Raw genomic sequence first — 15,188 nt, 5'->3', positions numbered from 1 at the left:
TGATATCATTGGGAATGATGGTTGGCTAGGCGCGTGCTATGTGGTGAAGTTCTGTTTTAACAGAGTACAACGTGAATTTCGAGATCGAGGATTTTGCCAAGTTGGGAATATCGAAGCCCTCCCCGATTACGCAGCATGGCAGAGACTTCGATGAAGTGTAATGTTAAAACAGAACTTCACCACATAGCACGCTCATAGCCAACCATCATTCCGAATGATATCATTCTGTGTCATGATTTATTCAAAACAGGGGGCAGGCGCCTATCTGGGACAAGATAATCTGTCCCAGATAGGCACCTCCTCCCGTTTTCACCAAATCAATGCACAGAATGATATCATTGGGAATGATGGTTGGCTAGGCGCGTGCTATGTGGTGAAGTTCTGTTTTAACAGAGTACAACGTGAATTTCGAGATCGAGGATTTTGCCAAGTTGGGAATATCGAAGCCCTTCCCGATTACGCAGCATGGTAGAGACTTCGATGAACTGTACTGTTAAAACAGAACTTCACTACATAGCACGCTCATAGCAAACCATCATTGTGAATGATATCATTCTGTGTAATGATTTGTTCAAAACAGGGGGCAGGCGCCTATCTGGGACAAGATAATCTGTCCCAGATAGGCACCTCCTCCCGTTTTCACCAAATCAATGCACAGAATGATATCATTGGGAATGATGGTTGGCTAGGCGCGTGCTATGTGGTGAAGTTCTGTTTTAACAGAGTACAACGTGAATTTCGAGATCGAGGATTTTGCCAAGTTGGGAATATCGAAGCCCTTCCCGATTACGCAGCATGGTAGAGACTTCGATGAACTGTACTGTTAAAACAGAACTTCACCACATAGCACGCTCATAGCAAACCATCATTGTGAATGATATCATTCTGTGTAATGATTTGTTCAAAACAGGGGGCAGGCGCCTATCTGGGACAAGATAATCTGTCCCAGATAGGCACCTCCTCCCGTTTTCACCAAATCAATGCACAGAATGATATCATTGGGAATGATGGTTGGCTAGGCGCGTGCTATGTGGTGAAGTTCTGTTTTAACAGAGTACAACGTGAATTTCGAGATCGAGGATTTTGCCAAGTTGGGAATATCGAAGCCCTTCCCGATTACGCAGCATGGTAGAGACTTCGATGAACTGTACTGTTAAAACAGAACTTCACCACATAGCACGCTCATAGCAAACCATCATTGTGAATGATATCATTCTGTGTAATGATTTGTTCAAAACAGGGGGCAGGCGCCTATCTGGGACAAGATAATCTGTCCCAGATAGGCACCTCCTCCCGTTTTCACCAAATCAATGCACAGAATGATATCATTCGGAATTACAGTTGGCTAGGCGCGTGCTATGTGGTGAAGTTCTGTTTTTGACAGAGTACAACGTGAATTTCGAGATCGAGGATTTTGCCAAGTTGGGAATATCGAAGCCCTCCCCGATTACGCAGCATGGTAGAGACTTCGATGAACTGTACTGTTAAAACAGAACTTCACCACATAGCACGCTCATATAGCCAACCATCATTCTGAATGATATCATTCTGTGTAATGATTTGTTCAAAACAGGGGGCAGGCGCCTATCTGGGACAAGATAATCTGTCCCAGATAGGCACCTCCTCCCGTTTTCACCAAATCAATGCACAGAATGATATCATTCGGAATGACAGTTGGCTAGGCGCGTGCTATGTGGTGAAGTTCTGTTTTAACAGAGTACAACGTGAATTTCGAGATCGAGGATTTTGCCAAGTTGGGAATATCGAAGCCCTCCCCGATTACGCAGCATGGTAGAGACTTCGATGAACTGTACTGTTAAAACAGAACTTCACCACATAGCACGCTCATATAGCCAACCATCATTCTGAATGATATCATTCTGTGTAATGATTTGTTCAAAACAGGGGGCAGGCGCCTATCTGGGACAAGATAATCTGTCCCAGATAGGCACCTCCTCCCGTTTTCACCAAATCAATGCACAGAATGATATCATTCGGAATGACAGTTGGCTAGGCGCGTGCTATGTGGTGAAGTTCTGTTTTAACAGAGTACAACGTGAATTTCGAGATCGAGGATTTTGCCAAGTTGGGAATATCGAAGCCCTCCCCGATTACGCAGCATGGCAGAGACTTCGATGAAGTGTACTGTTAAAACAGAACTTCACCACATAGCACGCTCATAGCCAACCATCATTCTGAATGATATTCTGTGTAATGATTTGTTCAAAACAGGGGGCAGGCGCCTATCTGGGACAAGATAATCTGTCCCAGATAGGCACCTCCTCCCGTTTTCACCAAATCAATGCACAGAATGATATCATTCGGAATGACAGTTGGCTAGGCGCGTGCTATGTGGTGAAGTTCTGTTTTAACAGAGTACAACGTGAATTTCGAGATCGAGGATTTTGCCAAGTTGGGAATATCGAAGCCCTCCCCGATTACGCAGCATGGCAGAGACTTCGATGAAGTGTACTGTTAAAACAGAACTTCACCACATAGCACGCTCATAGCCAACCATCATTCTGAATGATATCATTCTGTGTAATGATTTGTTCAAAACAGGGGGCAGGCGCCTATCTGGGACAAGATAATCTGTCCCAGATAGGCACCTCCTCCCGTTTTCACCAAATCAATGCACAGAATGATATCATTCGGAATGACAGTTGGCTAGGCGCGTGCTATGTGGTGAAGTTCTGTTTTAACAGAGTACAACGTGAATTTCGAGATCGAGGATTTTGCCAAGTTGGGAATATCGAAGCCCTCCCCGATTACGCAGCATGGCAGAGACTTCGATGAAGTGTACTGTTAAAACAGAACTTCACCACATAGCACGCTCATAGCCAACCATCATTCTGAATGATATTCTGTGTAATGATTTGTTCAAAACAGGGGGCAGGCGCCTATCTGGGACAAGATAATCTGTCCCAGATAGGCACCTCCTCCCGTTTTCACCAAATCAATGCACAGAATGATATCATTCGGAATGACAGTTGGCTAGGCGCGTGCTATGTGGTGAAGTTCTGTTTTAACAGAGTACAACGTGAATTTCGAGATCGAGGATTTTGCCAAGTTGGGAATATCGAAGCCCTCCCCGATTACGCAGCATGGCAGAGACTTCGATGAAGTGTACTGTTAAAACAGAGCTTCACCACATAGCACGCTCATAGCCAACCATCATTCTGAATGATATCATTCTGTGTAATGATCTGTTGAAAATGGGGGAGGCGCCACATAGGCGCCTCCCCCCTGTTTTGAACAAATCATGACACAGAATGATATCATTCGGTATGATGGTTGGCTAGGAGCGCGCTATGTGGTGAAGTTCTGTTTTAACAGTGTGGAAATCATGTTTTTATTATAACGGCACGCCCGCAACATTGCGACCTTGTGCACATGTATTGCCCGCGGTCAGTTCCGTTCGCAGGGGCGGCAACTGTCCAAACATTAAAATCAGAACCAATAAAAACAGAAGAGAAGGAAAATACTTGTTTGAGCATTGTTTGCATGACATCTGAAATGTGCAGGGCGCGGACAAATGCTCACTGGAGATCCGCTCACGGGACAATTGCTCACCGGGGGGGGGGGGGGGGGGGGGTATGGTAGCCCTCAACAAAGAGGGCGCTAGAATGGCAGGTTGGTTGGACAGGATAAAGCAGGAGCGACGGGAATTTGAATTTACGATCTGGGCAATACAAATACAATACGCGTCTTCATTTCTTTGTTTACAGGGCTTCCGGCGGCAGTTAGAGAGGGGGGAGCTTCCGGCTTCCCGGCCCTGGGCGTAAACTTGCCTGGCTACTGCTCTGCCTTCAGTGGACACCTTTGAGAGAAAAATCTGCCCCACCCCCCCGAAGCGGGTCATCTGTCGCAGTAATTAATTGGTTACGGTTTACAGTTTTCGTCGCGGCTGGTCGCGGTGAAGCGCAAAAGGACGCTGTTCCACTCACTTATATCCACCAATGAACTACGTGTTCTTGAGAGTTACTTCGTAACAGGACGTGCTGACGAAAAGGTAACAGCGTCATACAGGCTTTGTTAGTCCCCCGCTTGTCTGACTGATATCGGATGGACGAAACACAGTTAATCACGTAGTACCTTGAGGTCACATGCTTTCCACTTTTTTCTTCAGCACTCCCCGTTGCGAAGTACGCTTCCATCAGCATGTTGCCATCATCACGAATTACAACGTTCTCCCCCTTGATATCATGAAAATGGGAGGCGTACGTCTTTTTGTACCAGTTATGCTGTACAAAAACAAGGCACGCTTTCAACAAATCGGGGCGAAAACGTTGTCGTTCGGGATGATGGTCTGCTAGGAAGGTTTGCTGATGATTTGCTATGCGGTGAGAGCAGAGTTGATGCCACTTTGGCAGGCATGTTATGCGCCAACACTCTTAAAAACGAACTTCACCGCATAGCACGCTCCTAGCCAACCATAATCTCGAATGATAGCGTTATCTGCCCTGATTTGTTGAAAACGGGAGGCGAACGCCCTTTTTGTAACATGAACAGCATTAGTGTTACAAAAAGGGCGTACGCCTCCCGTTTTCAACAAATCAGGGCAGATAACGCTATCATTCGAGATGAAGGTTGGCTAGGAGCGTGCTACGCGGTGAAGTTCATTTTTAAGAGCGTAGGGTTTTGTTATTTGGTACCGATTTTTTTAATATATAAAAATCTGTGAGAGCAGGGTTGATGCCATTTTGGCAGGCATGTTAAGCGCCTACACTCTTAAAAACGAACTTCACCGCATAACACGCTCCTAGCCAACCATAATGTCGAACGATATCGTTAGGCGTACGTCTTTTTTGTGACAGTTATGATGTTCATAATTGTCACAAAAAAAGGCGTACGCCTCCCGTTTTCAACAAGTCAAACAGATAAAGATATCATTCGAGATTATGTTTGGCTAGGAGCGTGCTGTGCGGCGTAGTTCGTTTTTAAGAGTGTAGGCGGACATCCAGTAGGACGGCATATGCAACTACACTCTTAAAAATGAACTTCACCGCATAGCACGCTCCTAGCCAACCATAATCTCGAATGATATCGTTCACCGTTAAAGCTTACCTGAAACTTGATTCCTGTTCCTTTCCCTACATTTTTGGTGCCGAAACCCGGGACGGAGTCATCACCGTCCCTATCCATACGACGAAAGGACCGCAGGACCAGGACCAGGACGACGCATGGAACAACTCCATGCGACTGCTACCTGAAGCTCATCACCCGAGTAGCCTTGAGTGCCAAGTGCTACCTCTCAACGCATTGCGCCCTGACAACAAACCCTAATTTTGAAGCCACGACATCAAGAAATACTTCGCAGCAACACATAAAGGCTCCAAGCTTTCCCAAGCTGCCTAATACACAGTTCACCGACGCCAAAGCACTCCGGCAGCAAAGGTTACGCCTGACTAACATTTCGTCTCCTTTTTTTTTTTTTTCAATAAACATATCCGCCCTCTGACGTCGGATGTTCATGACGCCCTGGATGATGACAATCACCCTCTTGAATATACCGGTGCGCAGCTTGAAATAGCCGAACAAAGTGCATCGACTACCTCGACTATCACGAAGGAAACAATCCACCGGAACTTGAACGACACCTCTTCGACAAGCCTACCACAGCCGGCTCCCTTCAATGACCTTCAGTCCATGGAAGATTTCGGTCCATGCATCCATGCGTTTCGGGTATATTTCTCGTGATGCGTGGTCTACGCGCAGTTGTACCGATGTGCTTCATCTGGACGAGCAGCCTATACTCTAGAAGCACCAGGATATCCGGAACTGTCGATGAGTGCTTCTGCACACTTAAAAATGAACTTCACCACATAGCACGCTACTAGCCAACCATCATCCCGAATGACAACGTTCTCGCCCCTGATTTGCTGAAAACGGGAGGCGGAGCCTATTTTGTGTCAATTATGCACGGCACAGAATAGGCTCCGCCTCCCGTTTTCAACATATCAGGGGCGAGAACTTTGTCATTCGGGATGATGGTTGGCTAGGAGCGTGCTATGTGGTGAAGTTCATTTTTAAGAGTGTGGGACGCCCATGGAATCAAATCATACATATCGAAAAACCTTAACTTCGTAGCAGATTCCAATTTTCTTTGCTTCTCTATCATGGCCAACAATATCTAAATTTTCGCGGGAAATTCGTGAAAAATGATGATCGTGAAATCCACGAACATTACTACTTTTGCAGTATGCTATTCCTCCGAAAGAATTGCTTGGAGTTCCAGTCGGGCCAAACCGGTCATATCCATTCATGATGATATACGTTATAACGCTATACGATAGGATTGTGACAGGGGGAAAAAGCTGACCCAGCGCCTATTTCAGAACATTCCGGAAGCTCGATATTTAGACCAAGATTCACGAAAACTCACCCGCCAACAAAGAATCTTCGAATTGAATGTGTCCCTTTAGTAGTTGATGTTGTCATTGTTCGTGGTATAAGGCAGGGGTGCCGTTGTGGCAGCCCGCTGGCCAAGCTTCATAGACGGTGAATTGGGCCGTGTACTCGTACAATTTATCTTGCGTTGATAAGTGATAGAAAGCTGTTGTCATTGACATGTAACAGCCAATGACTACCCAGATAAGAGACGAAGGGGACGGGTTGGTACACGACAAGATCGGAGACTGCGAAGGTAACACAGAACTGTGTTACTTTAGAGACAGACAGGAGACGTTGACTTTTCAACTTTTAATCATAATCATCAGTTCGATCTCCCATGTCTGTCTCTTTGTTGCTCTCGTCGTTTTCGCTGATGACTCTCTAAACCCCCCCCCCCCCCCCCGTGCGTCTGATTTTTACTTCATTGATATTTCACATTCCTAACAAAATTTCTGAGCGAACCCTACATGACCGATTTGTAATATTGGTGTCTTCAATGCTACCAGAAACACACCAGTCCAGTCGCAGGCTTCGAAGCCTTCCAATTTTTTCTCGAATTTACTTACAAGATGACCATCGTCATCTTCCAAGTGAATTCGAGGAAAAATTCTTCGAGTTCAGGATACTTGAAACGAAGCCTTTTGGCTCGCCGTTTTCCACAGCTGTGGTCAACGTTCCTGATGACTTACAAATGAAACTGATTGACCTGCAGTGCGATGCACAGATAAGAACAAGTTCGCTTAAGTTGGTGCAGCTTCGTTTTATCCATACGTTGGACGAAAGCATCCCAAGATGCTGTCGCAGAGAAGCATGTCCATGCTCGGTACACCTAATAATCCAAATCGGTCTAGAGATAATACGTAATTCATTGCTCTCCGTCGCGACATAACTGGGCAACTGTAAAGATGGAACTTGCTGCGCGACAGAAATGCCGGGTTTCTTTTATATTTTTACCTCTATGTGCCCCCGCGCTTTCGGAGAACACGGCCGGACACTTTGAAGATGCCACCCTCGTTCCTAGCACGTATGGTGTCTAGATAATGCTCCTAGAGTCTGGAGCGAAGACACGGGGGATCGGGTTACCGTGAGGGGTTCTTCCAATGGTTGTGTGTAGCAAACAGGAAGCTATAAATCTCAGAGCTCGGGGATGGTTTGGATAGGCGAGTTAACGTTTGGACGAGGTGTATTGTTTTTGTATTATTTTCGTCAGGCGGGTAACTTAAATCGTACAAAGGGAAGGGCAGCATTGGGGACTGGAAAACAACGCCATGAGCAGCAGGGTTGAAAGAAAGAAGGGGACTTGGCGAACGGGACTCCGAGGCGAACGGACGTCTCAGGACGAACGTCTTGACTGTGCCTTGTATATATCATCGTATTATAATAAACCCGTCGTGTAGTGACTGAGACGTTGCCCGATTTCATCATCAAACGCAACAACTGGCTACGGCAAGCAGTGGGATCAGAAGAAAACATCGAACCAACAACTTCTCTCGCACCAACGAAGTTTTACTGGCGCAGTCGGCAAGGATCCCCTGCTTGATCACAACGACCACCGATGATGCACATGGAACAAGGTACAGGCAAGTCATTCGTGAGCACTGCCAAGGACAGCCGTAGGGGCGGCTGTGTGAGCAACGACTGCGAAGGACAGCGGCGTTGAAACCTCAACTGCGACGGACTGCAGCATTCTACACTGCCAAAGGCCAGCAACGACTGCGACGGACAGCGGCGTTGGAATCGTATCTGCGACGGACTGCAGTGAACACGACTGGACCGCAACGGGCAGCATCGACGGCGACGGACAGCCGACGCGAAGAGGACCAAAAAGGGTGAAGCATCGTTGGAGCGGCGGCATCACCAGGGTCAACAGAGTCAACAGTGTGTATGCCACGGCGTAGACATTGAACTTTGAACTGGCGACTGGACAACGGTGTTGGGAGCAGCGTTGGCACGACCATACACCAGGTAGGAGAGCGTTTGCATACTCCAGAGTCCAGTGTAGTTAGGAGTACCTATAGGAGTAGGACTCTGCACGCATGCACACACGCAGCGGTGCAAACTATACGCTTGATAGCAGTGTGTTAGTTGCAGCTAGCATTGCGTCAAGCCAGGGTAATCGGCCGATGGACAGGCAGGAGACACTTGATAGCAGCGTGTTAGTTGCAGCTGGCATGGCGTCAAGTCAACGTAACCAGCCGATGGACAGGCAGGATAACATTACTCTCGACCGGGGCGATCTTCGCGACCTTGCACTAGAGCGACTGAGGTTAGAGATCGAGCTAGAAAAGGAGCGTGCTCAAGTACAGAAGGAGCGCGCTCAAGCAGAAAGAGAACGCGCCAGGCGCATAGAGTTGGAATTGTCACGGGCAAGCAGCGAGAGGTCATTCAGGACCTCATCTCCTCCTGCAATATCGCGAGAAGATACATTAGAACGCTATGCTAAAAGGCTAAAGAGCGTACTCTTGCCGTTACCACCTGACTTAGAGGTGCCGATGTGGTTTGAGGGAATCGAAGGCGTATTTCGATCATACAATGTGCCGGCTGATATACAAAGCCACCTAATCCTTCCATTGGTCACGAAACGGGTAAAGCACTTGTACTCAAGGCTCTCTACAGACGAGTTGGATAGCTACGAAGCCGTGAAAGATACCGTGCTGAAAGAGCTGAGGTTAGCTCCGGGGGAGTACCGCAGACAATTCCTAGCGGCGTTCAGGCTTGGGGACGAAGGGTGGACACATTTCGCTTCGCGCCTTAGGAGCTACCTGTTGTACTACGCGAAGTCACGTGACGTCGATAATTTTGAGGATTTCGTCGAGTTGGTCGTAGCGGATCAGCTGAAAACGGTTATCAGTCCCGCGGCGTACGATTACGTTAAGATACAAGAAGGAAGCGGATGGGGAAAGGCGGAAGAAATTGCCGAGATGGTAAATGCTTTTGAGGAAGCGAGAGGAATTGGTGCTGCAACTGGAGCTCGAGCTCCACAGTCGCCGAACGCTGGACGACTGCAGCCACAAACGGAAGGAACCGTAAACGCGAGCGCAAGGGACGCGCCTAGAGAACCTCACAGAAGAGGACAAATCGGTCGGAGCCCAAACGACTTAAAATGTTTTATATGTGAAGGGCCGCATTACGCACGAAACTGCCCGCAGGGACAGACAGAGGGCAGGTGCGTTCAAGCTGCAGTAAACGTAGCCACCGTATCAGCAGCAACGGATCATGCCGGGACTGCCACGGTCTGCGACACGTTGGACAATGGAACGCGGGAATACAGGGCCAACTGCACGACCGCGAACGGAGCAAAACACATATCCGCCTTGCAGATTGTGGAACTGCGCAGCGGAAGCACCCCCGTACAAGCTGTTGTAGATTCAGGAACTGAACTAACAGTGATGAGATCTAGCTTATTCCCAAATGAAAGTGCGGAAGCCATGGAAACTGTAACGCTGGTATCGGCATTCGGCCAAAAAGTCCAAGCAAAATCGGGGACGGTGCCGCTTAGTATGAGTGGGAAAGAAAATAACCACAAAGGCGCCGAAGGGTCATGTTGCGTACACTGCGCTTTTACGGAGGAGCTAGCTGAGGGTACAGATTGCCTTCTTGCGGGAGGAGCATGGGAACTCCTGACCTCGGGTGCGCTGACTAGCGTAGGAGGTAGACCAGCAAGAGAAGCCAATATGTCTAATGTCCCAGTGGCGGTGAAGGCCGCAGAGTCAGACGAGGCCGCCCAGAGAGCGACAGAGGCAAAACCGCGAACAACCACAGCCAGGGGGACGCACGCGAAACGTAGGGGTCATAACTCAGAGGTGACAGACAGCGCGTCGTGCCGCGGGGAGAGAATACGGGGGCTCGTACTTCCGCAGGCCGCCTCCAAAAGACGGCCGGAGAAACTGATCACTGATAGTGGTACCGTGGTATCATGTCCTAAGACCATACTCGGACAGTCCAGTAAAAATATGTCCGGAATGCCGCGGGGTCGACACGGTAGTATCGAAGTACTGCCGCGGTTCCCATACCGCCGTAGGAAGCGATGGAAAGAAAAACATGACACAACACCACCGTAGAGCACATATAGGGCAGGACCGCAGCGCAGACACACTATATGTACAGAGTAGTGTGATGCAGTGACTTTATCTAGGATTGTGGACCCTGGAGTGATGCTGACGGTCTCCTATGATCTGCCGCATTTTGTGTGTTTGTGTGTGATATATTTTTGAGTAGTTGTAAGGTCGGTCGCACCGCAAGTTGGTTTGACTGTGACAGCGCAAAACGCCCTGTCACATTCTTGTGGCGGGAGGTGTAAAGATGGAACTTGCTGCGCGACAGAAATACCGGGTTTCTTTTATATTTTTACCTCTATGTGCCCCCGCGCTTTCGGAGAACACGGCCGGACACTTTGAAGATGCCACCCTCGTTCCTAGCACGTATGGTGTCTAGATAATGCTCCTAGAGTCTGGAGCGAAGACACGGGGGATCGGGTTACCGTGAGGGGTTCTTCCAATGGTTGTGTGTAGCAAACAGGAAGCTATAAATCTCAGAGCTCGGGGATGGTTTGGATAGGCGAGTTAACGTTTGGACGAGGTGTATTGTTTTTGTATTATTTTCGTCAGGCGGGTAACTTAAGTCGTACAAAGGGAAGGGCAGCATTGGGGACTGGAAAACAACGCCATGAGCAGCAGGGTTGAAAGAAAGAAGGGGACTTGGCGAACGGGACTCCGAGGCGAACGGACGTCTCAGGACGAACGTCTTGACTGTGCCTTGTATATATCATCGTATTATAATAAACCCGTCGTGTAGTGACTGAGACGTTGCCCGATTTCATCATCAAACGCAACAACTGGCTACGGCAAGCAGTGGGATCAGAAGAAAACATCGAACCAACAACTTCTCTCGCACCAACGAAGTTTTACTGCAACGAACGTCCGCTTGCACGAATTTTGAAGAAATTCCGCAGTGCTATCCCAAGTAGCTCTGCTAGTAAGCAGTGCTCTACGCACGAGCACTACTGAGGCTACCGATGACACCACTGAGGAATCTCCTCAATATTTGTGCAAGTGGACCCTGGTGTTTTCTGTGATGAACATGGACATGTCAAAGTTACGCTCACAAATGACAAACGAACACCTCAACTCTGTCCTTAAAGGGACTCTGACCAGAAGTTGTGGGAGCTCTTTCGTACTTGCAGTCGATAGAGCACCCAACACGGACTCTCCATGCGAAAATTCACGCATTAAAACCCCACAGTTTCTCCAAACTCGAATTTTAAACATTCGACTTCATCCGAGTAGAGCACGCCTAGCTTCAAACCGAGAAAACATACGTTTATATAGAATATCCACCACGGCCCACCATCAACATGACGTCAACATGAGGGCCACTGGCAACACCCACAATTGGCTCAAACGCGTCACATGGTCACACAAAACTCTGTCAATTGCCTTTATGAAATGTCATTTATATGTTAATATGTTTTTGTTACAGAGTCTCAAAAAGAAAAATATACCTTGCATTTAACACATGCAGTAAGTTTTGCGATTGCTTTTTCAATCTGCGTTGATGTTGTCCTGCGTTCCATATGGTTCCGTATCCGGTCAGCTGTAATGGCTGCCACATGACGAGCTTGCGAAAGTGTGTGATTCCCGGCTCATCCTACCTTTTTCGGGTCATTGTATTTGGTGTTGGAGTTGCTCGCCATAACCTGAACGTTTCACCTATCATTGCGGCGTACTGTTCTTGATCTGCTGCAAAGCAACGAACCGCTACGACAGTCACTCGCCTCAGCGAAATTCTGTTTGCTGCATATCAAAGGAGCATCGGGACCTGATGATGTACTGCAAATGCGGAAGTTGAATTCTTTGAACCTTCATCTAAAGAAACAAAGTGTGCTCTCGTGTGGTTCTGACGGAAAAGCAGTTTCAACAAGGTTAGCGCATTTATTTTTCAGTTACTAGTCCACGCACTCAAAACAATACAAGTGCATTCGATCATTCTCGTAGCTGTTCTGTAACACGTATGCTTTCTTATACGTATCCCACAGAACCCTCCGCTTCAGGAACCCAGTTATACTTTATGTGACCCATCTGATGGCTCCTGACTAGACTATGCCGCTCTGAAGCATTGAGATGGCGAAAGGTCGTGAGGGCTGCACCTCTGCTTTCGAAAGGTGAATCAGTCATTCCACACTGTGCTTACTGGCTTTGCATCGAGTCTAACAAATCCGACGTGCCTGGACTGCCGTTTTCAAGGAAGTTTGAAATGTAAGTATGTGTTATGTTGGTTTCACATATCCCCACCACATATTGAGTGTGTATATCGCTGTACTTTTGATGCTATAGCATATCTACGTACATTATTATTACAGTTAGTGTGGAAAACTCGACACCAGCCACACAATGCAAACAATTGTTTATGCCTTTTCTTCCACTGATTGTTTTTATTATAATATTATTTTAGTATAATCGTCTGATTTTTAATAGTCACAATTTTCCCATGGTTATGGCGCACTATAGCCTGAGTTGTTTATGTGCCATTAAAATTGAATCTTCATCATCATCTTTAACTGCCATTATTCAATTGAAGTGTCATGTTTCAGTTGGATACAATGATGTGGCCAGAGATAGTTTTTTCCTTTCGTTCCGGAGTTGCTCATTTCAGAAGAATAGTCACTGTGAAGTTTGTTTTCGGAAACATTAAGAGGGCTAACACCAAACGCTTTTCTTTCAGAGCATCCCTTATGCACCTGCATTTCAATTAAGATCTGTGTTACAAGAATGACAGACCACTCAACAGTGATGAACAGCAGTGATGAAAGGTGGAAGTTCCGGAACGAAGATGCGTTAATCTGTGTGAAAGGTGCTTTGTATGTGTCTGAGTCATGGCCATAGGTCACAAGCTAATTTCTGTCCTCATAAGAGGTGTCAACTATGCTCTTTCTATCTACTAACCTGCTCCACTTTAGGGTTCCCTGTAAACTAATGGAACACACAGTGATGGCCAGTAGTTAACTACATGTAGTTAAACTACTAGTTAAACTACCTGATTGTAGTTAACAAGTAGTTATCAACTACTTGCAGAAATGTAGTGGCAACTACTAGTTAAACTACTATTTTAAGTAGTTAACTACAGTAGTTAAGTTACTGAAGGCCTAAACTACTTCCGATTTTGCCGCAAGCTTTACGGCACGATTGTGCTTCCGACTTTTGCCTTGAGCTACTTGTTTGTTGAGAATGGAGGTGCAGAGCAGTTATGTGGTGCATGTGCACTAAATCTTCACTTTTAATTAGAGGTGTGCGAATATTGAAATTTTCGAATACGAATATCGACAAAATTGTCCTTCGAATATCGAATATCACGTCACAGGATAACGGCTTCTAAGAGTTAATTAAGCCCCGGAAAACAGCATCGTCACAGTTGTGTTCTGCTGATCCTTAGAAAAATGTCCCAAGTGCTAATGAGTATTAATGTATTGGCTTAGCATCGAGCATACATGCTTATATGCACATGTACAGTAAAATTATTTTTACAATCAAACAGTGTGCTGTTCTCATGAGGTAAGCTGAAAACCGCAAGCAAAAACTTTCATTTCAAAAATCTTTCATGAACAGTGAACGCCTGTGTTGGCATTGTAAAGTGCTGGTGAAATAAACAGAATGGAAATAAAGAGCAATGACATGTACAGAGTGTGGGATGATTTAGTGATGAGCACCTCAGAAGGAAAATGATGGTGGCAAGTGGTCTCTTCTTGCATTGACAATGCCTTCCGCACTTATCGTGAAGGCGAGAAACTGCACGGTTTCACTGCTATCACGCGTGACGTCACGCATGAGTCATGCATGAGCCAAAGTTTATTATCGCTAGTGATTCATACTTGCGATATGACCAAGGACACTACAAGGGATTGGTGTTGGTGGACAACGTTAAGTAGTTATAGATGTAGTTAAACTACATTGCAGTAGTTAAAAAAGTAGTTTTACCTATTCCCCTGAAAAGTAGTTGAACTACTAGTTAAACTACTCAATCCCAAAGTAGTTAGTAGTTATAGTTAAACTACTGTAGAAGTAGTTAGTGGCCATCACTGGCGAACACATCATATACCAGCATGTTGTTAACCACGTTGAGTCTATAAATTTCTTTTTTTAAATTCCAGCATGGCTTTAGAAAAGGTTATTTAGACAAAAGTAACATAATTCGGTCACAGCATTTTAAACTGTCTTGATTTCTGGGTTCACGTAGATGCAGTATTTTTTTATTTTTTTTTTGTGAGGGCTTTTGGCACTGTGTTTTATGATTGCTTGTTGGCCAAACTAGCCCCATTAAAATTTGATCTTGCTACCATTAACTGGATATGCAGTTTCTTGACTAACCGCAACCATGCCAACAATTCGTGAGGAGAACCTATCATATCGCCACCATGCAGCATTCCTCGGGTTACATATGCATCACATTTTAATCAAGTGTGAAGCAAGGCCTTTAGGTGATCGGTCTTGTATAATTACACGTCCCTCCGTTATTTAACACCACACGGTTCTTCAACCTATGACAGGTAAATAAATATATTGCCAAGTAAATTGTTTACAAGGCTGATTACCCCATTTCACCACATTAACGCAAACAATTGTTAGAGTAGTGGTCCAGGGTATGAAGCTTGCCACTAATCATCATTCAAACAAAGTTTGTAATGTAGAATCCTTTACTGAAAACACCGACTTAACACAACAATTGAGAACAAAGAGAGTGAACGTTTCGTCGCCTATCCGGGTGGCATCATCGCTACAACAGAGAACAGTCACAAACAACAT

Source organism: Ornithodoros turicata, chromosome 3 (assembly GCF_037126465.1).
Source record: "Ornithodoros turicata isolate Travis chromosome 3, ASM3712646v1, whole genome shotgun sequence".
NCBI lineage: Eukaryota > Metazoa > Arthropoda > Arachnida > Ixodida > Argasidae > Ornithodoros > Ornithodoros turicata.
The sequence above is the reverse complement of the archived record's forward strand: the minus strand, read 5'-3'. Positions refer to the sequence as shown.